The sequence below is a fragment of the Trachypithecus francoisi genome, unplaced genomic scaffold, assembly GCF_009764315.1.
Source record: "Trachypithecus francoisi isolate TF-2019V2 unplaced genomic scaffold, Tfra_2.0 Lachesis_group17, whole genome shotgun sequence".
NCBI classification, from domain to species: domain Eukaryota; kingdom Metazoa; phylum Chordata; class Mammalia; order Primates; family Cercopithecidae; genus Trachypithecus; species Trachypithecus francoisi.
Window position 1 is genome coordinate 7634496 of NW_022681462.1, and position 25636 is coordinate 7660131.

At 36.3% G+C, this 25636-nt stretch overlaps 2 long non-coding RNA genes across 2 annotated transcripts in view; one reads left to right on the plus strand and one right to left on the minus strand.

Moving 5' to 3' along the window:
• The window catches only part of LOC117099671, a 134765-nt gene extending 113216 nt beyond the window's left edge, over positions 1-21549 (minus strand). Inside the window, exon 1 of the long non-coding RNA XR_004443940.1 lies at positions 21353-21549. This is a non-coding gene — a long non-coding RNA (uncharacterized LOC117099671). The remainder of the gene's footprint in view (positions 1-21352) is intronic.
• Positions 1000-25636, plus strand: LOC117099672. The gene is made up of 3 exons (XR_004443941.1): positions 1000-1219; positions 16002-16145; positions 25308-25636. It is a non-coding gene; the product is annotated as an uncharacterized LOC117099672 (long non-coding RNA).

The following is a 25636-nucleotide window of genomic DNA, read 5'->3' on the forward strand; positions in this document are numbered from 1 at the left end:
GAGCTATGATCGCACCACTGTACTCCAGCCTGGACAACGGAGTGAGACACTGTCTCAAAAAAAAAACAAAAAAAAGAGAGGGAGAGATAAATGGTCAAAATGGTCAAAGGGTGGCCGGGCGCGGTGGCTCAAGCCTGTAATCCCAGCACTTTGGGAGGCCGAGTCGGGTGGATCACGAGGTCAGGAGATCGAGACCATCCTGGCTAACATGGTGAAACCCCATCTCTACTAAAAATACAAAAAACTAGCCGGGCGAGGTGGCGGGCGCCTGTAGTCCCAGCTACTCGGGAGGCTGAGGCAGGAGAATGGCGTAAACCCGGGAGGCGGAGCTGGCAGTGAGCTGAGAGCCGGCCACTGCACTCCAGCCTGGGCGACAGAGCGAGACTCCGTCTCAAAAAAAAAAAAAAAAAAAAAAATGGTCAAAGGGCATAAATGGGGCTCACGAAATAGGATATCTGAATGTCTATTAAATATAAAATGTTAAAATTTGATTATGAAAGAAATATAAATTTTTAAAAACAATGAGATGACATTGGGGGCCTATTACTTTCAGAGATTAAAAAGATTGAAAAGAGCTCTGTGTCAGTAAGAAGATATGGGCCTTCTCAAGTATTGTTGCTAAGTGTGCAAATTGTTTTAATAATTCTGGTGGGTAATTATTAACTTTAACAAGGTGCAAAACCCTGGAGCCAGTATTAGTCTCAGAGATATCCATGATAATTTTGTTTGCAATAGTATGAAATTGAAAATAGCCTAAACAGCAAAAGGAGGGTTGAATAAATAAGTTATACTGTGGAATTAGAAAATGAAATACTACGTTGTTAATAACAAAGGTGTTATAGAAAACTAACATCATGGTAACATTGTTACTATATTTTCAAGAGGGAAAAAGCAGATTGTTAGGTAATGAGTAGTTTGTGAACCAATAATGCAAAGAGATTCTATTTTGCCTGTCCAACCCCACAGCTCAGGTCCTTTTCCTTTGGGCAACTGCTTAAATTCAGAGGCTGCTACCAAAAGGAAACATCTCTCTACCCTCTATTGTTTCTTCTGTGCAAAAGAATGTAAAATATGAGGTTTCTCATGTGCATGTAGGCCTGAGAAGTTTTGACAAGAATGTGTATGCAGGGAGAAATGACTGGCGAAAGAAGTTAGAAAGAATGTATGGGGACAAAAAGGAATCACATGAACTGATTTAAATTCTTCTTGTGACAAGGGGGTGTGCAAACACGAAGGAACTAGGGTTTTGCTTGTAAATGTTTATTGGTTTGGGAGAGGCAAAGATCACAGAATGTGATATTCTTGGGATAAACAATTTAATATGTTGGTCCCAAGTGACACCATGTGGAATTGAGGAGAGGGCCATTCTTCTCATCTGAACACCCATCTGAGCCCAGGTTTGGCACTCTGAAGATCAGGAACTTCCATTTGTTTATAAACTCATTTGACTGACAAGTATTTATTGAGCTACTACTTTACGATAGTCCCTGGTTTTGCTGTTGGCAGTATAAAAATGAAAAACGTTTTTCTGCTCTTAAGGCAGTTACCAAGTTAAAAAAAACATGCAATCATCTTATAATGGTACATGTATATTTATATAAAAATATGTTATGATACTATATCTTAAATATCATAATATGTTATACTATAAGAAAGAGTATAATACATTCTATAATAAAAAAATGTTGTGAAGAAAAATAAATCCAAGAAGGAATGATGTGGTAGTGAAAGAACTCATCTAGCTGGAGTCATCTAACGAATACAGAAAAATGTGAACTGAGATTTGAAGGAAGAGATAGAGTGAACTCTGCTCATACTTGGAGGAGAGCACACTTGAGGGGAGAGCACTTGGCAGCTGGAGGAAATGCAGCAAGGCCTGGTGCTAGGGAGCACAATGTGGCTAGGGGAGAGCAGCACCAGACCAGTCAGTGGGCTGGTCCCAGGTGGAGGCATGGCTGGAAGGCCTTCTAGTCCCAGTAAAAGAACTAGGACATGATCTCACTTAGGTTTAAATATATATATATATATATATGTGTGTGTGTGTGTGTGTGTGTGTATATGTATATATACGTATATATATACATATATATACATATATACGTATATATATACACACACATATATATATACACACACACATATATATATATATTCTGGCTGATTGGTGGTGAATAGAAGCAGGGAGACTGGCTAAGTTGTTACTGTTACAGTCCCAAGGTGATAGCATATCGCACTAAAGCAATCAAAATTGACTTATAGGTTGCATTTGTGTCATGAAAGAGAGATTTCATGATGACAGTCTAGGTATTGACCTCGGCCACCAGAAGAACAAAAAACATTGAGAGAACACCCATGGCCTAGTCACAGTCATTTCATGGAGAACTGTATCCCCATAGTGACTCTGAAACTCCCTAAATTGGACTTCAGACTCCAAGACATCCAATCAGAACCTAAGTAAAAGAAAAAAATATGGCAGATGCATAGTGATGATTTTTGATGATAGACTGATTTGTGAACAGTCATGAGGAATCTCCTTGAGGCTTTCAAAAACTGAGTTTTCGGAAGAGGGTGCTAAGTTCTAGCAATCTAGTACATAGATGGATAAATGGAAAGATAGCTAAAAGGGAGAACAATTATATAGAAAGAGGCAGAGAGAAATTGTGTGTATGCGTGAGTGGAGTCTCAGGAGAATGTCAAAGTAAATATTTAATACAAGTCCCCATACACCTACTATGTACCCAAAAAAGAAAAATTTAAATAATTTTAGAAATAAATAGAATTTAAAATTGAGAACTGCCCAAAAAAGTGATGGTATCTGGTGTCTGAAAAATAGTAATTAGTTGGGATTCCTAAATTAAATGCCATTCTTAGTCATCAATCAAAAGATAAGGAGGATGAAAATTTTAAGGAAAGGAGAGGAATATTCTCTACCAAAACACTTAAAAATGGAATTACTTATGGGTAAAAGCTTTATGATTATAGGAAACGATATTTCTTCACTAGTTTTCAGTTAGAGTTTGAAACAGTGCAATACTATTTAAGACCATGTGTGTTTACTTTTTCTCTCCTTGGAGGAAATCACAACAAAACAAAATATTCCTTCTTCATAAACTCTAACCTTGAGATTTTGTGATATTTTACAGAAGTCTATGAGAGTTGATTGAGTTAAAATATACTACTCAGAGATTTTAAAGTCTCAAAAATGACTGTTCCTTTGGGAAATGTACCTCCTAAATGAATCACGATTTAAGTGGAAACAGAAAATGCCATTGTTAACATTCTAACAGACTGGCTGCTCTAGACATGTGCTCAAGTGTTGTTTGCACGTACTCAGCAGGCTCTCTGTGGCCATGTACCTGCCTTGTTTCCTCCCTTGGCATGTGCTTGAGCTATAAAGTCATCATTTAAAATTAAAAACCCTAGGTATGATGCTCATAATAATAGCTTGTTTCTAGGTTTACTGGGTCAGTGAAAGTAAAACTTCACATAGTAAAACCAAAGCATAATACTGATTACTTCGTATGCAAACTTTTTTAAATTTTAAGCAAAATCTACCTGTTTTGCCAGGGAAAGTATCATAGACTTTAATGACCTATGAGTAGAAGATCAATCAGAGACAGGGATATTTAAATGATAGCAAACCAATAGTAGGTAGGTTTTTTTTCCCCCTCAGTGAGGAGTTATGGAGACAGGAGCAAAGATAAAACAAAATTTTAAAAAAGACAATGTCTTAAATTTTAAAATGAGACAATGGGCCCGGCATGGTGGCTCATGACTGTAATCCCAACACTTTGGGAGGCCGAGGCGGGCGGATCACGATGTCAGGAGATCGAGACCATCCTGCCTAACCTGGTGAAACCCTGTCTCTACTAAAAGTAAAATACAAAACATTAGCCAGGCGTGGTGGTGGGCGCCTGTAGTCCCAGCTACTCGGAAGACTGAGGCAATTTAACAAAAAAGATATCTAAAGCAAAGACCTTGCCCAAGCTCACAACCCAACAAGAAGTAGAGCTGGGATCCAAATCCAGATAGCTACTTTTATTGAGTGTTTTAATCACTATAATACACTGTATGAACTGTTTGAGTATTCTCAAAAGTAACAGTTGGAGTTAAAATCACTTTTATTTAATCTTAATCTCTCTCTTTCTATGACTTATTCTTTTGCATTTGAAATCTCTGAGGAACAAAATTTTTACTTTGTCACTGTGACTTAAAATCCTTCCAATCACAGACAGAAAATATAAACTGGGGAAATAAAATATGGAGTGCATTTTGTATTAAGTGTCCTAGTATTAAGACACGTACTAGAACACATTTTGATCATCTAACTGGAGCCAATTGACTTGGATCTTGCATTGAAATCCTGCTGAGCATCGCAGACACACTTAGCCTAGATACTATTACTTAGACTTAATTTCTCCAAATTATGGCTGCTTATAAGCCCCATAAACAAATGCCAATGATTATAGAAACACACTTTCTGTTGACATACACAACAAAATGTGTGGATCACTGTACAAAGCTGAAAGTAAAAGTTGACTTTTATTACCTCTGTACTAATAACAGTTACCATTAGTAGACCATGCATATAGAAGGACAGTTATTAAATGGATGAGCTTTAGAAAAAATTAAATCAAATTTAATTCTATCAGTTCTAGATAATAAAGCATGGGCCAGATAGCATAACTGTCAGCATCAGTCTGGGCCTTTAAGTAGGTACTAAATTACATGTCATCTCTCCTTCTGAGAAAACAGAAGAAAAGTTGCAACAGAGTGAAAATCAAGAAAACCTCATCGAGAAAGATATTCTGCCAGAGACAAAATGAGACATCAGATATGTGTGATCACAGGTCATAGACTTGGTGAAGGTGAACAATTCTCAGACTTGGGAATTTTGAGACCAGCAGGCAAGTCTTATAAGCAGCATATTGGCTGTAGCCATTGGCCACAGGTAATAAAGTAAGCATGAGGGTTTCCCAGGTCCAGAGGTTCTTGCAATTGATTGCTCTAGAGCTATGTGCTTCATAGGGTGAGTGTGACATCTGAGAGATGTCAGGTATGGTGACAACAAATTTAGTGGAAGCCTTAGGACAAGGTCATACTGTTTTAGAAGAAGCATAATCCTAATTCTCTTTAAACTAGCAGTTTGGGTTTCTGGTGAGTTATTTAGCTTGGGCAGAAAACCAGACCCAAACATCTAAGACCTTTTCCTTCTGACTCAAAGAACTTTTGGATAAAATCACCCTCTAACAACCTCTTCTGAGGTAGGAATTTTCCTTTTTCTCTATCTTGTGGCTTGAGCCTTCTTGCCGTGTGCCTTCTCCTAGGGCTCCAGAACTTTCTTATCCAAGTCTTAGCCTACTCACGATTGAAGAGTAAATAGGAGTTGAAACTTGTCTATTACAAATTCAGCTTATACTGGTCTCCTGGAAGCTGGAGTCTCCTTTGGGAACATAAGTGGGTAGAATGCATATATTTCACTTTGTGCCTTTTATTTTCGGAGTTTAAAAAAAAAAAATCCTTACTTTTTATACTGCCTCATGCTAGCCTCTCTAAGATAACTTAAACCATTTTCTTTACCCTTTTATTGAAGCCAATGGGGCATTGCAAATTATCATTGTACTACTGAGTCAGTAATAGCCACAGAGTTTTTTAAAGGCATTATTAAAGGAACTAATCTGAATGCACATCAACTACTTTTCTCATTTGAATAATACAGCCACGTAATTTTTTAAACTGTATTAAAAATGCCCAGTTTAAATTACAAAACATAGTTCCATTTGTGAGGCTCTAATGTTTTTTTTTTTTTTTTTCCCAGCAAGAGAGCAAGTGTTTGTTAAGTTTTTATAATGTTTCCAAAATAAATTACACAAGAGAATGATTAATAAATTCCAAATCAAGCTTTTAAATCTATGTGCTGATAAAACTGTCTTAAAATTTATATCTCAAAGACTATAGTGTTCTATGAAATCTATCCAGAGTAGAGGAAACAATCTCTTTTCTCCATTACTCCAATAATGTCCAAATAGAGGAAGGCAATAATAACTGTTTTTTTTCTTTTTTTTTTTCTTTTTGTTTTTGAGACAGAGTCTTGCTCTGTCACCAGGCTGGAGTGCAGTGGTGCAATCTCAGATCACTGCAACCTCCACCTCCGAGGTTCAAGTGATTCTCCTGCCTCAGCCTCCCGAATAGCTGAGACTACAGGCAGGCACCACCATGCCTAGCTAATTTTTGTATTTTTCGTAGAGACAGCATTTCACCATGTTGGCCAGGATGGTCTCAATCTCCTGACCTCATGATCTGCCCGCCTCGGACTCCCAAAGTGCTGGAATTACAGGCCTGAGCCACCATGCCTGGCCAATAACAACATTTTTAAGCTCAATTTAGATGAGTGACATTATGCTGTGTGCTATAAATATCCAATCTTCCAAACAACCCTGAAATGAAGGTATTATTATTTGTACTTTACTTTGTATTCATCTACTTATCATCACTACATATCCTCTATTCTGGAGACACCAGGTTGATAGTGAATGTGTTCAGGCTTCCTCATGATATGACCAGAATATAACTGGGTATATACACAAAGGATTATAAATCATGCTGCTATAAAGACACACGCACACGTATGTTTATTGCAGCACTATTCACAACAGCAAAGACTTGGACTCAACCCAAATGTCCATCAGTGACAGACTGGATTAAGAAAATGTGGCACATATACACCATGGAATACTATGCAGCCATCAAAAAGGATGAGTTCGTGTCCTTTGTAGGGATATGGACGCAGCTGGAAACCATCATTCTCAGCAAACTATCACAAGAAGAGAAAACCAAACACCGCATGTTCTCACTCATAGGTGGGAACTGAACAATGAGATCACTTGGACTCGGGAAGGGGAACATCACACACCGGGGCCTATCATGGGGAGGGGTGAGGGGGGAGGGATTGTATTGGGAGTTTTACCTTATGTAAATGACGAGTTGATGGGTGCTGACGAGTTGATGGGTGCAGCACACCAACATGGCACAAGTGTACATATGTAACAAACCTGCACGTTATGCACATGTACCCTAGAACTTAAAGTATAATAATAATAAAATAAAATTTAAAAAAAATCTGGTAATCACTAATGTATTTTATAAGTTAAAATTTGCTAGATAAAAAACCCAATAAAAAGCTATTTGTAATGTTCAGTAATGACATAATGAAACCTAAACCTCTGGGAGAGGGAAGAAAAGAAAGAAATGTTTGACCAAAGAATTATGGAGGCACCAGTACCTGGACATGAGGGGCTTGTGAAAAAGAGAAGTCTTGATGAACCAACTTTTTATGGATGGTGATAGTGTTAACAGAAATCGTGTAGAGAGAAGATGATGGTGACTCTCTCTAGACATGTTGGTTTAACGTTCAGTGAAACATGCAGGTGGAAATGCCTGACTTTTGGGGGGGTAGAGGGGTGAAAGCACTGTGGGACCCCTAAAGGAGGATTAGGGAAGAAAAAAGGGAAGAACAAAAAAGAGGGAGGAGACGGCAGATGTAGAGGAGAGGAAAGTATATGTCTCCCACTTTGTAATGTACAAGTAAAAGTTTTTCATCTTTTTGGTACCATCATAGAATCCGCTGTTCAAAAAGAAAAAAAGTGATACGACTTTACACCACCAAATTGGATGGTCTTTTCAACAAATCAAGCAAACAAACAAAACTTGTATCTGACAACCACAGTCAAGAGAAGCAGAGGCCACTACCTGTCACTAACTTTAATTCTTCTAGGACCGCCTAAAAAGGAAAAAAAAGAAGAAAGAAAGAGAGAGGGAGAAAAAGGAAAGAAGGAAATTAGATAGTTGGCAGATTAGATCTGTTGATTATTGTGGAAGTAATGACAGGGCTTAGAAGAAAGCACATCATTTACATACTTTTTCTGATGTGTGTATCTAATTTTTTAGTACATTAAAATTTATTTTCTCATGTTTTCTATTAATTGATATTCATTATGATACGGAAATGGGCAAGGCTACTTGATTACAATCAAAAATTTTTTTTTCAGTTTTGAAATAGTTTCTTGTTCTTTTTTCAACTCAAAACTATTTTAAACTCTTCACTTATACGATACTTGTAAGGTCTCTTGATTGCTGCCTAGAAGTTTCCCACTGAGAAGTATAAACATATGCTTCTACTTAAAAGAGAAAAGCAGAAAAGCAGCCCATCTTCACCTCTGCCTTCATTTTTCTTAAGATCTTTTACCATTAGAAATGTCCTTGGAATCAGAAATTTTAGCAGAACAGTATTTTACTTTCCCATTGGAAAAAAAAGATTTTTGCTCCTTTCCTTTAATTACCAGCTTCTGGAACCATTTTGAACATCCCTCTGAAATATTAAAAATTTGAGATTGTTGAACTACTATGAATATTCGCCAAGCAGTCATTTGACCCCTTTGCACATTCGTAGGCACAATATGATAAAGATCATTCAATCCAATTCTGCAATTCCTTGTTTGATTTTTCAGATATAAATTTAAGATTGATTACATAGTCACTGAAATGAAATTAAAATGAAGACCAGACAAATTATGCAAAAAACTCAGACCCCAAATGTAGGCATTTCAGGTAAAAGTGACAGAGGTCTTTTATTCTAAGAAGGTTCTGTGTCCTTTTGTGGAAGTACCCTAAGAATACTCTTGACTTTTCTGCATACCACCCAGGTAACTATCTCATTGGTGGGCTCATTCAGGTATCCAGTTATTTTCCTTAAATATGAACTGCCCCCCGCCCCGCCACACACACACACACACACACACACACACACACACACACTTGAGGAACAGAAAGATATATTTTTCTTTCCTTCTCCAAAAAGTTATTTTCCCTGCATAGGCAACCTGGAATACTAGAAAATGCATCTGTAATGACATAATAAAAAACCTGAATATTAATCCCTGCTTTGCCATATAAACAGTTTGTCATTGTTCATTCATTCAGCAAATCTATGTTTAGCACCTGTTATACTGAAGGGGTTAAGTGCTGGAAGCAGAGAGCTGCAAAGGCAATTCTTACCTTTAGGAAAGGTAGAGATGCAGTTAGGTGCTTTTCACTGTGTTGAATGTTACAGTAGAGATATACATACAATGCCATAGTAATGCAATAAAACACCTAAAAGACTCTCCCTGAAGAAGAGGCCTAATTTTGGCTGAAATTTGAAAAGGAAGAGGAGTCCTCAAAGTCTTCACTTTCATCATCTATAAAATGAGAAATATGAACTTTGTCTACAACTGCTGCAAGGAGTTTATTTTGCAAAACACATTAAGTAAAGGCACCTGGACCAAAGTCTGGCACAAAATCAGCATTCTAGTAATTCTCTTTTTGCTATCCTGGCTTAGAAGCCTCAATGCTTAGGTTACATGTTTTTCTTTAGTCATAGCTTTCTTCTCATCTGAAATGGACTTTGGTAAATTCAATAGAAGAATGTAAGTTTTCCTGTTTACTTATTTAACTTTTTTGCCTTCAGTTCTTCTAACTGGCATGTATACCCCCTTTTAAAATTTCTCTCAACTCGACAATCAGTTGCTATCAGACCAAGTCCATGCGGTATGCTTCTCTTGCTGTTTAGCACAATACCTATATACAGTAGGAACTTGATTAGTGCTCATGAAAGAAGGAAAGGAAAAGCAGGCATGCAGCTTGTTCTTAAGGAATAAGATTGAATTGGATTAACAAGTAGGCTGGAAGTAAATACCAAACAGTAACAACAAATGTTCCAAAGTTAAAAATATTTTATGACCAGCAAATAATTACAGCCTGAAAAATTATCTCTTTATTGCCATTTTTTCTATGATTGGTATCTATAAAAGCCACGCTTATTAGTATGCAGGTTTACAATTATGCTCTGAGCCTTGTAATGTCCTGCCATTTTTACCTCTAGGGATTTATGTCTGACTCTTGTTCCATTATTAAATGTCTGTAGGACAGAATGACAGAGCCATTCATGTTTTGCCAGCACATGATAATGATGATGATATTATTTTCACAATCAGTTAGGTGATGGCTGTTTGAACCTCATCATGTCTAATAGAGGAAAAACATAAAAAATAATAATACTTGAAAACAGTGTATTGTGTTTAGCATCATTATTGCCACTTTTATGGCAAGTGCTTTGACATTTAAGTGAGTTCCTATTTACAATATTGCCACCATAATCTCCTCATTTTGTAATTGCTTTTCGATACCTATAAGGTTTAACTGCTGGTATTACTCTTCAATAAAAAAAGAACTCATGTATTAGATTTATGTAAAGTTATCCTGGGAATTTTAGATTGTTATTTTAATGTTAGCAGAGCTCAATACGGCATAGGTCCTATTGTTAGCTGCTGTAGCCTGCATGAGTCATGTGGATTTCTTGGGCTTTACAGCCACTGGGGCCAGTTGTGCTATCGGGGTAGCAACTCCCATCTTGGAGTTGTAGAATAAATGTATAATAAGGTATTCTGAAGTGAGCAGCTTATTTGGCTGCTCCTCAGAGACCCTCTGACTCTGGGATGGATACAGGATGTCTGCCCCAGCATGCTTGCTTTCCTCTTCCCAACTCCTGACAGAAAACACCACTCAAGTGTGGGATTTTCACTAGTTGGCGTGATGTCAGCCAACTGGGGAATACATCTGAGAGGGCAGCATACTGAGACACTGCTGCTTGACAGCTTTGTTTTCACATGATGGATTGGTCAGGAGATCAACAAGGCAGAGATCAGATATGGTCTAAACATCCAGCTGTAGGATTTGGTGTTTAGGAAGAGGGGAAATTGCTTCTGCTTGGCCCATAGATTGGAACCCACTATAGAGATGGATTTTTGTTTTTTGGTTTTTTCCCTTTCATGAACATTCTTTAATTAACATTATAATTAACATTATAATGGCTTCTGAGTAGCCTTGCCAAGCTTAGATCTTTTTTCCAACTGAAATCATTCTGCTTCACCTTCTGTACCAAAAGCAAAGAAGTATTTCCAAACCTCCACCATGCAATTTGGTCCTCCTGGAGATTTCTTATTTATCTTTTGAATCTATCATATTCCTTATGTCTAATAGAAGCATTACTATAACTTACAGAAAGCTGAGTTAGCTGTTACTTACTTTTTATTCAGACCACAAAACGTGAGTTCTGAGAACACCAAAAAGTAGGTGCTGAAGGCAGAAATCTGAATAGGTCAGATTTTTCTTCCTTTCATGATTATGCAGTGAGTCCTATAGAAAGAATTTTTCCTTGCAGTCTGGCTTCCCTCTATATGACAATCTGTCTACCAAATTCTGGATATAGGAATATTATGAATCATACAAGTTATGTAAATACATCTTTGCACCAAATGTTGAAAAACTAGATTTAACAAACAAATAGGAGAGGTATATGATATGATTAAGCAAAAGCATGTTCCTAAGTAAATAAAAATCAAGTAATTTTTGTTTAAAACAGAATAACCTAGGTTACTGGGGAGCCTATACCATGATGAGTTTCAGTAAATCTAACTCCACATTCATTTACCTAACTTGTGCATTTTGTTGATTTCATCAAAAGCAATCTAGCAAGACAATGGGATAAATAAGGTTGCCTGTTAGCACTTACTTATCTAACAAACTGGGATTTTAAAAAGTTATTCCTGCTTCTCAGATAATAATTCAAGATTTATAAGTATAATGGCTTTGATAATCCAGTCAATAATTTACATGTAGATAACAGTATTAAAAAATTCTGCAGCTACCCGTTGAGATAAGAAATCTTCACATTTCAATAGATAACCAAGAAAAAACCCTGCAGCTTTCAGCTGCCAGTTTAGAGGAAGTTTCTGTTGAGGTTCTGAGGCCCTCAGACTACTTTCTCCTCTGTCTGTCCATTTCTATAGCAGCTTTGTTATGTTTTATGATGACAGTCTCACCCCCCTTGAGACCAGCCATAAGAAAGGTACAATAGCAGCATTATTTGTATTGTTTGGTTTTGTATGAGATGCACATTGGGAAACCACTACTTCATGGAATAGCATTTGCAGGAGGTCTCCAGGGGGCAGCTCTTACCAATCTCGCTGGCTCAACCCAAGGCTGAATGACAATAAAGAATGAGAAAAATTAAAAGAAAAGGTACTTTAATTGAACCTGTATTTCTGGAAATGTGATACAGACCTAGAAAACACCTTTCTTAGTTCCTAGAATGAGAAAGACAGCTTCTCCAGGGACTTTGTACAGTGACAGCTAAATCTTTGCTGGCTAAAACAAACGCCCCTCATTAGCTAAAGATGTACTTCAAAAATACTTCTTTGAGAAAATGCTTCTTCTCCCATTGACAAATAAAACAGAATAAGATAAAATAAAATAACAAAATAAAACAGACAAGACCAAAAACAAGAGATGGCAAACTTTCTCAGTCAAGGGCTTTGCGGGGCATATGGTCTCTGTGGCAACTACTCAGCACTGCCATTATAGTGTGAAAGGAGTCATGGAAAATAACATAAGCAATGTGCGTAGCTGTGTCCCAATAAAACCCTTTTTATAAAAGGAAGCTGAGTTTGGCCCAGGGAGCTGTATGCTGATCACTGATCTGAAGTATTTTGCAGTCTAGCTATTTACTATAAAGTTGGAAAAAAGTCTGGAAAAATGAAGTCGTTACCCAGCATGTCTAAAATTCAGATCTTTTGACATTGAGTTCTCTTGCTCTACAGTGCCACTGTCACAATGTTCTCATGCCAAACTTTGCCTGCAAAGCTGAGATGTTAATATGGAACACCTGAGAGGGCTGGCACTTCAGCATCCTTATTCCTCCAGAACCACACCACGAAAGTCACCTTCTCCCCAGACAGATTCTCTACAAAATGCCTTGCAGCCAAGGTGTGGTGGAAAGAATATTGTACTTGGAATAAAAATTTTTGATTTTGCACCATCATGGTCTCATTCACGAGCTATGTGTACTTGGGCAAGACAGGCTGTTCATGGCTTTTATTTTTCTTTCCTCTAAGAGTCAATATTTAACTCCATAGGAGACTTGTTAAGCTCAAGTGAGAAAATTTACCTAAATATCCTTTAGTGATGACAAAGGACTAAACAACTATGAGCTATGTCATTATATCGATTACATACATGGATAAGTGAATGGCTATCTTCAGGTAAACTGTGATCGATGAATTATGTGGTGGGTTGTGATTGGCAAGCACACGAGCTCCACACGTGCCTAAGCCAGTTGATTTTACTGTACTTGAAGGCCTCCAAATTATATCTCCTAGCCTCCACAAGCCTACTTGCAAATACATTACAAAACTGTAATAAATTGCATATACATCAAATCATGAGAGTATCAGGATAGGATCCAAATTGTTTAAAAATCTACTAACATGACAGACTCTCTTGGGTTAAAGCATAAGCAGCTTTTTCATATTCGGAAGACTGACTGTCACTGTGTCTCAATTTGGGACGCAATACAAACTTATCTTAAATTCAAAAATCACCCATTGAACCAGATTCTGTGGGAAATTTCTTGAGTTGAGCTGATAAAAAAATTCCCTAATGTTTCTGACTCCTGAAAGACTCATAACCACTGGCTTCTCTAAAAGCAAGTGCAGTCCAGGGCATGGATCCCTTCCTTAAGAGGTACTCTATGAGAACACTGTGAAGGAGAAAAACTAAAAACAAAAACAAAAACAAAAAAACAAAAAAAGCATTGTTAAATAATCGGTTTTGGCTTGTTTTGTCTTTGGTGCACAGTATTTTAGCACCATTCTAGAGTCTATCAATTTGTTCGCTATCATACAAAAGCTTTCTTAGAGCTACTCCACTTCTGTCACTTGCTTTAGTCCTATAACTCCAAAAAGACATAGGATCTAGTTTAATTTAAAAAGAAACTTTTTTTATTTGAAGAAATGTTTTTGTCTATGGCTTCCAAAAGTATCTATAAGCTTCAAATAAATCTTTTGACCTAAACATTATTATGGGTCATTGTAATTCTAAGAGCCAGTCGACTATCAGCTCAGACTCAATCAGTATTTATCTAGAGGCATACTCTACATGTAAAACCTTGGTGGTGGTGGAGAAGCACTGGTTAGGACAAAGGAGGGAGTGGAAGGCAAAAGCAGAAAAGATGCAGAAGACATTCCACATTCACCCAAGTACAGCGAGATTTGTAAGACAGAACACAAATGATGGGAACCACATAGCACCACACCTAGTCCAGTCAAAAGAGCACAAACTGGGATTACGAGACCTGGTCTATCCCAAATACATTGCCAAGATCCTGGATGCTTTTGTAAATCTCCATCTACTCACCTTTACTGGAGAGTTTAGTCCACGTGCCAAACCTGCTTTTACTGTTTTATGGATTCATGACTCTATAGATTTTAATAGCACAGATTACAGAAAGTTCAATAGGGAGATTCCCATCTGCATATTATGATATGATAAAACCAAGTACTTAGGCTTTCTCACCAGAGTTCTGTCTTATAAGGTAGTTTCTTCTTTAACACTGACCTATGGCTATGTGAGGACTCCACAATGAACACATGAATGCTCAGACTGGGATCATTGAGAGTTATTTTTCCTAGGGCTTCATTCATTCCAGAGAAGAGACAACTGTTTCTCTGTGCCTGAAACTATGTCCCCACTTCTCACATTTTAGTAGACAGCTCTACCACTTCTCGCATTCTAGTAGACAGCTGTAGGTAAAATGTTTGTTTCTGATTGTGCTTTGTGTGTAGCAAACAAAATACACAAAACAGAGTATGAAACAAAAATCACGAAGTTGGAAAAGTGCTCCATGAAAGATATTTTATATTTAGAACTAGATTTTATATCTCAAAAATAACAGGTTAAACAGACTTAATGCTTCCTTACATCAATGAAGAAAATAATAAACAATATAAAATTTGTTATTTTTTTACATCACCTAAGTACTTCTAAACTAGAGTAAAATCACTATCAAAAAACACAATGTACAAGGAGAGTGATTTTCAACTCTGTAGTAGAATAAAATTATGTGTTAATATTTAAAAATGACCAGGGTCCTGCCCCAAACGACTAGACGAAGAGGTTTGCGTATGGGAGTTTTGCTCCAGAGAGCAGTATTTACATACATCAGAACGAAAATGGTGCACGTGGAGTTTTGCTGCTCCGTGGCCCTAACATCGTTATAAAAGCAGCTGCAAGAAAAACGTTTACAAACACTTCACTTTTCCAGCAAAAGTATTCATTCCTTCATTAGCACATATTCCAATAAGGGAATAAATTGGACTTCATTCTTCAAGTTTTTGTTGAATTATAAGAAGCATAGAAGGAAAAGACCAATAGTTATGATCATTTTGGAAGGACGATGTTGCCTGAAAAAAAAAACTAGTCATGGAACCCGCTCCAGGTGGCCTCTGAGACCTGTGGAGATTTTTTTCATTTCTCACTAACTCATGTTTTACCATCTGTAAAAAGAAGGCAATATTTGCCTCTGACCACCGAAGAATGATCTGAGAGAAAATGTAATTAAAAATGAGAGTTCCTAGGGGTGCTTTTTGTAAAAAAAAAAGTATGAGGTAAAATTAAGATATGATGATAGTTAATGCGGTTGTCACTACTACTGTTACTTGACTATTGTACTACAACATCCCTGTCACGCTGTTAACGATCTTCTTGGGACCAAAAGTGACAGGTGTAAAATGATTTTTTTAAATGTCATACTTGCTTTGTCTTCTAAAGTATATGAGAACCTCAGAATGGGCCAAAAATACAGTATTCTTAGGGAAATCCCCCTAACCCCGGATTTACTATACACACTCATTATTTCAGTTTCCCCACCCCTTCAGTTATTATGTCTTTTTGTTCAAATACAACGTAAAGCTTCAGCTGATTTGAATAGTGTTATAAACCACAGAAGGGGCTCTCTTTAGAACATTAAATGGTGACCGCCTTTCTTGAATCCAACCTTCTTGAATATCACAACTGTTTCTATCCTGTTTCTAGGGAAAAAGTTCCATTTTCATATCTGTCTCTTGCAGAGACATAATATGTGCGCAGAAGTAAACCCTGCTATGTGCCGCTGAAGGATTCAGTATCCGGAGTCTGAAGGCCTTTTTCTTTAGGTCTATAATGAGAGAAATTGGACTAGCTGAGGCCTACAGTGCTTCTATTGCAAAAATGCTGTGAGTATAGAATTATGACCAAAAATCCCAATAGGTTTTTTATTTTTATTTATTTTTGTTGTTTTCTTGAGACAGAGTCTCACACTGTCTCCCGGACTGGAGTGCAGCTGTGTGATCTCGGCTCACTGCAACCTCTGCCTCCCAGCTTCAAGCGATTCTCCTGCCACAGCCTCCCGAGTAGCTAGGATTACACGCACCTGCCACCAGGCCTGGCTAATGTTTTGTATATTTAGTAGAGACAGGGTTTCACTATGTTGACCAGGCTGGTCTCAAACGCCTGACCTCATGATCCACATGCCTTGACCTCCCAAAGTGCTGGGATTACAGATGTGAGCCACTGCCTCTGGCCCCCAATAGGATTTTTTTAATGGAACTATGTGGTTCTAAAATTCAGTTTAAAGAACAATCCAAGTATTCTTGCCTAAAATACAAAAAAAAAGAAAAAAAAAGTCTTTAGTTTAGTGGTGTGAATGGGGGAATAGGAGCTTTTGCCTGCCAAATATCAAGACGTTTGATAAAGTTGTAATTAAGGCAGTGTCATTCTGGTCCAAAATATATAGTCATACAATAGAATAGAATAGTAAATACAAAAAGAAATTAATGTTTGTAAAAGAATCAGTGAGAAAAGGATGAAAATAGAAATTACTATTATGACCGAAATGTTTATCCAGTCCAAGTATTCAGTATTTACAGAATATATTTATATTCTTTACATTAATTCGTGACTGGCCATGTTCCTTAATTCAATATTATTTTTGAATAGTTTTTAAATTGATTATCTTTCAGTTTCCAAGTCAACAAAATTATTACTTATAGATGCTATCTTAATTTCTTTTTATTTAAATATACTTAGTATTAATTTTAATATTATTATGTATTAATTAGAAATTTCTCTTTGTGATGGATAATGACAGTAATGAGAGATACCCTTCTACCTTTTCCAATAAGTAGGCATTGGTGGTTACTTTTAAATATATTCTTTATTGGAATGAGGGTCCCTATCTGTAGTGCATTGAAAGTTGTTTCTTTTTTTTTAATTTTTGAATCGGGAGTATATGTCACATTTATAAATGCCTTTAAATCATCTATCAAAGTTTTCACAGCTTTTTTCTTATGATCATGTAGTGTGATGAAAAAGGGTTATAGATTGCAATCTTAAATTTCTAGATTAAACCCTATTTGGTATAGTTTTCATTTTAAAAATCAGAATTTGATAATACTATGTTTAATATTTGTGCATCTATAGTCACAAGTAAAATGGCCTATTTTTGGTATTATTCTTTTCAAGTACTTATCTAAGTATTAAAAATTTATTTTTGTAAACCAGTCCCATGGCTATTACCTAGCTGAATAGGTGTCTTAGTCCGTTTAGTGTTACTCTAAAGGCATAACTGAGGCTGGGCAACTGATAAAGAAAAGACGTTTATTGACTTATGGTTCTGTAGACTGTATAAGAAGTATGGGGCTTCAGTCTACTTCCACTATATTGGAAGAAGAAACTAGTGCCTGCAGAAACCACAGAGCAAGAGAGAAAGTGGCAGGGGAAGTCCCAGGTTCTTTTTAACCAGCTCTCACAGGAACTAATAGAGTGAGAAGTCACTCACCCCCAAGGGTGAGGCATTCATCTATTCCTGAGGGTTCCACCACCATGACCCAACACCTTACATTAGGTCTGGCTTCCAAAATGGGATCAAATTTCAACATGAGGTTTGGAGGGATCAAACATCCAAGCTACAGCAGTAGGTAAACAAATAGGAGAAACTACATTACCCAAATCTACTTAACTAGAAGGCATTCAGCTGTTAGACCTAATGAATGCAATGAATAGATGTAAATTTTAGTCTTCTATACACAGGTTAAAACAACTTTGAGAAATACAGTTGTTTCCATATCACATCAAACCAATTTATGTATTTGTAAATTAAAACTTTAAGCTATTTGGTTTATCACCTATATGCATAATACATAAATTCAAGGAAAAACTAGATTGATTTTCATTAATTACATTACTGACAAAATGGGCTTCAAGAAAAAACTCTAATCAGAACAAATTTTGGTAAAAGCTGGCACTATATAAGAGTAAAATTTCTGTGTAATAGGAAAAGACAGACATATAGATCAATGGAATAGTATAGAAAGCCCAGAAATAAACTGTTGCCTATACAACCAATGACTTTTGACAAGAATGCTAGATATCCAATCAGAAAAGTATAGTTCTTTTTGACAAATGATGTTAGGAAAACTGGATATTCACATGCAAAAGAATGAGGTTGGACCCTTACCTTACTCCATATAAAAAAATTAATTCAAAATGGATTAAAGACATGTAAAGAGATATAAGAGTTAAAACTATAAAACTGTTAAAACATAGGATAAAAACTTCATGACATTGGATTTGACAAAGCTCTTGGACATGATACCAAAAGGCAGCAAAAGAAAACAGAGATAAATTGCACTTCATCAAAATCTAAAAACTTCTGTGCATCTAACAACATCTATCTTTCTATAGCTACTATCAACAGGGTATAAAAGGCAATGTACGGAATAAAAGAAAATATTTACAAATCATATGTCTAAAAAGGGTTTAATATCCAGAATATATGAACAACTCATAGAACTCAACAACAACCCAATTTAAAAACAGTTAAAGGACTTGAATAGACTTTTCTCAAAAGAAGATATACAGTTGGCCACTAAGAACATAAAAATATGTTTAATATCACTAATCATTAGGGAAATGTAAATCAAAATCACAGTAAGCTATCCCTTCACATTCATTAAGATGACTTTTTTTTTTAATTAGAAAATAATAAGTGGCAAGGATGTGGAGAAATTACTGCCCTTAAGCATTGCTTATGGGAGTATAAAATTGTGTAACTACCACAGAAAACAGAATGGCAGTTCCATGTTTAAAAAACTAAGCATGGAATTACCATATGATCCGTATATTTCATTTCTGGGTATGTACCCAAAACAACTAAAATCAGGGAATCAAACAGATATTTGTGCATCAGTGTTCATAGCAACACTTTTCATAATACTGAAAATCTGGAAACATCCCAACATCCATTGATCAGTGAATAAATGTGGTATATAGATACAACAGAATATTATACATCCTTAAAAAGAATGACATTCTGACACATGCTATAATAAGGATGAGCCTTGAAGACATTATGCTAAGTGAAATAACCCAGACACAAAAAGACAAATATTGTATGCTTCCACTTATATGAGGTACCTAAAGTAGTCAAATTCATAGAAACAGACAATAGAATGGTAGTTGCTGGGGCTAGAGGGAGAGGAGAATGGGTGTTATTGCTTAATGGGTACAGTTTCAGCTTGGAAAGATGAAAGATTTTTGGACATGGATGGTGGTGATTCTTGCACAACAATGTCAATATGTGTAACAGCTCTAAACTTTACACTTAAAATTGTTATAATTGTATATTTTAAGTTACGTATATTTTACCACAATTAAAAAATACTAAACTGCTTGAGTTCAAGGTTTATGTCTTTTTCTCCATACGTCAAAAGTTGGCCACACACTGGGGCCCCCAGAGTCAGATGCACCACATTTAAAACCCAGCCTTTTCACTTACTGGCTATTTGACTATTGCTAACCTTTAAAGATTATTCTTTGCATATCTATGAAGTAACAGTTATAATAATACCTACCTGTGACTTGACATGGAATAATATCTACCTGTGACTTGACATAATGCTTAAAATGTTTAGTATAATGCTGACAAATGGTAGTCATTAAAAATTAACATCTATTACTCCTGTCTTAGAAAATCTGACACAGTGCTCACTTCTGAGGCCACCTGCATGTCTGGACATGATCTTGGCCTTGATTCTCTGTCTATAAAGTGGGAACTATGTAGCTTGCATCACAGAGTCGCTATGATGACTGAATGAGATTATGTGAAAGTGCTTATAAATTACAGGACTATATAGAAATAAATTATTTCACAGCAGAGAACAACAAAATACATTAGAAAGTAAAGCAAAAAAATGAAAAGGAAGGAAGGAAGGAAGGAAGGACGGACGGACGGAAAGACAGAAAGACAGACACAGAAAATTCTTGCCACGAGAAAACTTTTCAATGCTGACTTTATATGTAAAAACACTTCAACAGAAGATATTCAGAAACCTCCAAAACTAGAATTACAATATCCAGGTTTCTCAGATATAAAAATATTGATCACACACAAAAAAGAATATTTTATGGTGACATTCAAACACATGAAAAATAATCCAAACACCTATCATTCTAGAACTATTGCTTATACCACACTATATGACCAAATAAAAAGCTGCCCTCCCTATAGGCTCTGGCCTGATCGCATACTCAGCATCAATGAGATTTCCTTAAGAGTCAAAACCCCCATAATTGCATGAGCCAGAAGCTCAGAGATCTACTGAGGGCATGTATCTGGTTTTCTAAGCAGCATTTTGGAGGTTTTTCTTTACCTGGAGAAAGCACTGGCTAGAGCTATCTGTACATGCACTTCTTCTCTTGAACAGCAGAGGGCACTCCAACTCCACGAGAGACAGACCATCTCAGCCCCTCGGTCCGCTTTATCTTCCTGGCCTCATCAAGACGTGAACCCCAGACCAAAAGAGCTCCGTTTCCACAAAATATTCCATTGAAAACCTATTACTATTCTCTGGGAATTATCGACACGTTCCAAAGGGGTAAATGGAGCCGTGGCGAAGGGAAAGGGTGGAGTTCCACCACACTGCAGGCTGCCTTAGGCCTGACCTGTTCTTCTCACGCCTCTTACATTCTAAAGAGAGTTAAAAAATCTCTGCGGCAGAAATTGTGAAGGATTAACGAATACCTCCCATAGCCCCTAACTCCAAAGCAGAGTTAGTGAGGAATGTTAAGTTACAGTCACCCAGCATCAAACTGGCACCTGGCTGAGCTGTCCCACCGTCTCAATAAAAGTCCCATAAGCGGATGGTATAGAATGGGAGGACTCTTACCTAGCACGCTGTCAGGAAAGGTTTAGGAAACACAAGACAAAGCAGTGTGACTCTACCAGCCTGACCAAAATAATGTCATCTTACTTTAAATGTGAATATGCCTAGAAATTTCTGAGGCTAATTCATATTGTACAAATGATGCTGCCTTCTAACGTGACACTGAAAGAATTGCAAAACATTCTCTAAATATAACAAAGAGAAAAAAACTTTCATACCGTCTGCTCTTTTCTTCTTGATGCCATTATTCAGGTAGTTATTCAAATGGCCCTAATTTAATTAAGGGAAAAGCCCAGATAAAACTTTTTCTTTCTTTTTTTTTTTTTTAAATACGAGATTCCCTTCACTCCATTTATATGGCTTAGGAGTTCTGGTAATTCTCTGTAAGTTCATCCAAGGGAGACTTCTTTTCCTGTTTTCTATTCTCCCTGGCTGTTCCCTTTCCCCATCCTATTTTTGTCATCTTATCTCCTTCAGCCAACACAACTTGTATTCTTTCCAGATCAGGCAAGCATCACAAGGAAATAACCACTCGCCGGGCGCGATGACTCAGGCCTGTAATCCCAGCACTTTGGGAGGCCAAGGCGGGTGGATAAACTGAGGTGAGGCGTTCAAGACCAGCCTGTCCAACACGGTGAAAACCCATCTCTACTAAAAATACAAAAAATTAGCCAGGAGTGGTGACAGACGCCTGTAGTCCCGGCTACTTGGGAGGCTGAGGCAGGAGAATCGCTTGAACCTGGGAGGCAGAAGTTGCAGTGAGCCGAGAGTGACCCATTGCACTCCAGCCTGGATGACAAGAGTGAAATTCCGTCTCAAAAACAACAACAACAACAACAAAAAGATAACCATTCAAATATGAATCTAAATTAACTAATATGTCATGAAGTCACCTTTCCTTTGTGGTTTTGGCAAAATTCTGGTGAAATTTCTAATGAAGGGAACTCATTATAATCTCCTTCTTCAGGCAATTTAACAAGCTTCAGAAAATGAGGCATATATAGAATATACAATCGATTCTTACGTCATAGGCACTGTACCTTAGGTGCCTTGGTAGTAGTTGTTAGGCCCTTTTATGGGCTTTGTGATGGTAGAGAATCAGATTCAAATTCTGTTTCTGGTGGTTGTTTTAACCTGTGTGACCTGGAGTACTTAACCTCTTTGATATTCCATATTCCCAGATATAAAAATAAAGAGAGGGACAATCTAGGGCTATTAAAAGGATTCGCATTTCATAATCACATTTCAACCAAAAACCTGGATGCTCAGTAAACACGACATTTTCTCTTTGATTAAAACAATGAATTAAATGCTACACCAATTTTATAAAACGCAAATTGACAAATGTTAGTTTCATCCAAAGCATTTGCATGTTTCTGGTCTAGAAGTCCAAATTTTTCATTTTACTCTCTCCATTTCAGGGCATACAATGTAAGGAAGCTTCATGAAAAATAAAAGTAAAAATATATTTAGCTACAAATGATTGTCCTCTTCCCTGAAAATTCCAGAAGAGGTATTTTCTATTAATGGCAGTGAACAAGAAAATGTTCTGGTGTCTCTGAAAATGAACAGACGTAAAGAAGACTGACAAAGAGCCACCTGACATTGTGGAGAAAGCCTCAGTGCAGTGCTCTCAGCATTTCTAAATAAAACTGCACATCTAGGTTTCCTTCCAAATAGTATATTGATTACTTGCAGTCAAATTGTGGTCTTTCAAACAGCATGTTCCTTTATCATCATGGAACCAGCACTTTCAGATTCCATAATTGAGAGCTACATAGTTTATACAAATTGGTATTCAGAATAAGACTTTTTAGTTTGAAGCTGAATAATGATAGATGTATGTGGAGATCAGTCGTTTGCTGGGAAAAAATTGTGCAATTCATATTTTCATATTTTTGCCAGGAGAAATAGCACCTTATGCATTTTTTCCAGAAAGAAAAATATTTCCATCTACCATACCAGTTTGAAAGACTGAATTCTAGAAATTTCTTGATGGTAGTTTCTTCTTTTGGGGAGACGGCTTCTCTAAACTAAAGAAACTCCCTAAATTCACCTCCTAATATGGCAAAATTATTTGTTCCATATTATACACAACATTTATTTTATCTTTAATGCTCAATTCATGAATTGTGAAAAATGACAGAGAGAATGTGTCATCTAGCTATTCCACAATGGGTCATGATATACTTGTACCCCCCTAAATAAAATGAAAGCAAACGCATACTTTTCTGTCATTTACTTTTTTTTTTTTAAAGTAGAAGTCATTAATGATCTTTGTTAATTTTATTTCATCCATATAATTTGAGAAATATCATTAATGATATATCTGTCCCTTTCTTCTTTTGAATGTGCATATATATTATATATATTTCAAGCTCTTATTCAAATATAAATCTTAAAGTTATTTAAATTTTTATGAAATATTTTAGATATTTTTTTAAAATAATAAACTCTGCGATTGATAATGGCACAAACATCCCTTACCCTGCCCTTCTTTTTTTGGTGGGGAGAGAGAGCTCAAATGTACTGATTTAATCACAAATAGACTTTTTAATTCACATCTCATTAAATATGAGTTTGAAAGAAAATACTAAAGTGTTTTATGTAAAGTTCCGTAATGTGCAAAACCTAAGAGATTGCTCCTGTAGCAGTTCCCTGAGCAAAATATAATCAGTCCATTTCAGAACACATAAATTGCTTACCTGATAGACCGAAAGAAATCTAAAGGAAATGTCCTACTCTCCTAATTAGAAATATTTGTAGAGAATGTATACGGCTTATGGCACTGGAAATAGTTTCGTCTGCTGGTTCTAAGTGCATGTACTATTCTAAAATGCACTATTCCCACAATTAATTACAGTATCATATGATTATAATTTTACGTGTAGCTCCATGATGTATTTTGAGATGTCACTAATCCACCTTGATCCCCCTCTTCTCTCAAGCTCTACAATGTAATGTCATGTAGCTAGGCATTCCAAGCAGTTTTCTAGTCATTTCATATATTTTAGTTTACAGTTTACAAAGACTACATATTATTCATGGGCACAGACTCACAAAAGTTTGCTTCTTATATATCCCTATATTTTTAAAAAATTAGCAGGTATAGAATAGGACCTCCAAAATCATTTTTTGTTCAAAACAAATTATTTTAGGAAATTTTATTGCATACTAACAATACTTTTTAAAATCACAGTGATTTTGTTATGGTATCAGCAATATCAAGAAATTGTGAAAAGTTATTTGCAAACTATAGTCCTTCGATCCAAATTATTTTTCCACTTTACAGAACACACATTTATTGGTGAAATTTGCAGGCTTCAGTATATATGTCAAGTAATGACTAGATCTAGAATAGTTGTGTTAATTTGGAAAAAAAAGTAAAGTTTTATTTTGTTAGCCTTGACATATTCATTTTATTATTTTAAATTAAAAGAATCATGAAAAGATCCTAACAATATGTGAAAGGAGCCAAAGATATTTTTACCTAAACAACATGGTCAATTACTTAATAGTTTATCTTTACTTTTCAAATTCAGTAAATATTTGTCTGATTTGTTTCACATAAAAGAGATGGCCACTTGCACATCATAAATTACATAATTATTTTATGTATGGAATTTTACATTATAATCATTTTTGAAAAACCCTTTGTAAGAATTAGGGAATCCTATTTAAGAAACATAGAGGCATGTAGTGTGCACCAAAGGGAAAGAAACCCAACCTGTATAAAATTTGTTTTGCTAAAAAGAAAAAAAAAAAAAGGCAAACTGGAATAAGGGGAGTGAAACAATCTTCCTTCAACTCCAGCATACCCTTCGTTTGCACCCCCTGCAATAACTGTCCCTGCTTTTTAAAATACTGCATGAATTCATGCTAAAATTCACTTTTAAAGCAAGGAACATCTTGCAGTAGCTTGGATATGTCCAGAAATAACATGAGTAGTGGCTATTTTACCCAGCAGGCTCCTTTATCACTCCAGAGAAGGAAAGTCGACAGCCTTTGTATCTGCAGTGTAATTAGCTTGTGGATGTAGGGTCATAATGAAAGCAAAATTTACATTATTACAGGCATGTGGCTGTTTGCTCATTCTAACTGGCATAAGAAATGAATTCCACTATGTACATTTAAAGGTATATTCAATCCATTTTCCAATATTTTTCCCTCCAGAAAAGCAAGAGTGTGCTCAGCAAGCTGGAACTAAACTGTTCCTGAATGGAGAGTTCCCATCCTGCCTCCATGGAATCAAAGAAAAGAGAAAACCTCCAAAATGAACACAATGAGTGTTATTTGCTACCATAAACTGTGCAACTGGTTTCTACTGCCGTGTTGCAATTGAATAGTAATCGGGAGAAGTTACACATTGTTCTTAGAAATAATACTAACAATCCTGTCAATCCTAAGTCCTGACACTGAATTTAATGCTCTGTTTAGTCCTACGATCAAGGATGAGTTGCAGGTGAAGAATTCTTCATAGTCAGATGCAGACAATGTCTTCA